At 45.3% G+C, this 810-nt stretch overlaps 1 non-coding gene across 1 annotated transcript; it reads left to right on the top strand.

Moving 5' to 3' along the window:
- Window positions 1-303: 303 nt before the first annotated feature.
- Window positions 304-411, top strand: LOC133813758 (small nucleolar RNA R71). Its single transcript, XR_009884757.1, has one exon. It is a non-coding gene; the product is annotated as a small nucleolar RNA R71 (small nucleolar RNA).
- Window positions 412-810: the final 399 nt, after the last annotated feature.

Genomic DNA, 810 nt, shown 5'->3' with positions numbered 1-810 from the left:
CACCTCACTTCCATCTGAACCGCATTAGCAGATACACTGCTCTGTTGTAACTGCTTTGTTAGAGAGGCAACTTGCGCTGTTAGAGCAGTGATTGCATCCAGCTCATGCACCCCAGCTACCTTTCTAACTCCTAATGATCTTTCCTCAGACCACTGATGATTGTTTGTGGCCATGTCCTCTAGCAGCTCATAAGCACCAAGTGCACTCTTGCTCATAAAAGTGCCACCTGCTGCAGCATCAATAATGGTTCTGGTTGTAGGACATAAACCATTGTAGAAATTATGTACTAGCATCCACTGTTCAATGCCATGATGAGGACATCTTCTCAGGAGTTCCTTAAACCGTTCCCAAGCTTCATATAGTGACTCTCCTTCATTCTGGCAAAAGTTATTGATCTCTCCCCCTCAATTTAGCAGCTTTGGACGGAGGGAAGAATTTAGACAAAAATTTCTGAGCTAGATCTTGCCAGGTGACAATAGAATTTGGCTGCAGCAAATTCAGCCAGCTTTTAGCTCTGTCCCTCAGAGAGAATGGGAAAAGCCTAAGCTTGATAGCGTCATCACTCACCCCATTATATCTGAAGGTTCCACACAACTCCAGAAAATTGGACAAATGGGTGTGAGGATCTTCAGAAGGCAACCCATTGAATTGCACAGAGGACTGCACCATTTGTAGAATAGCAGGCTTGATTTCGAAGTTGTTGGCCTCTACAGCTGGTGGGCATATACTATTTTGTACTCCCGTCAGAGTGGGCAGTACATAATCTCTCAGGCTCCTCTCAGCATTGTTCTGAGCCTGACCCCCTTGTAC

The sequence above is a fragment of the Humulus lupulus genome, chromosome 1 (assembly GCF_963169125.1).
Source record: "Humulus lupulus chromosome 1, drHumLupu1.1, whole genome shotgun sequence".
NCBI lineage: Eukaryota > Viridiplantae > Streptophyta > Magnoliopsida > Rosales > Cannabaceae > Humulus > Humulus lupulus.
This window is presented reverse-complemented; position numbering and strand designations above follow the sequence as displayed.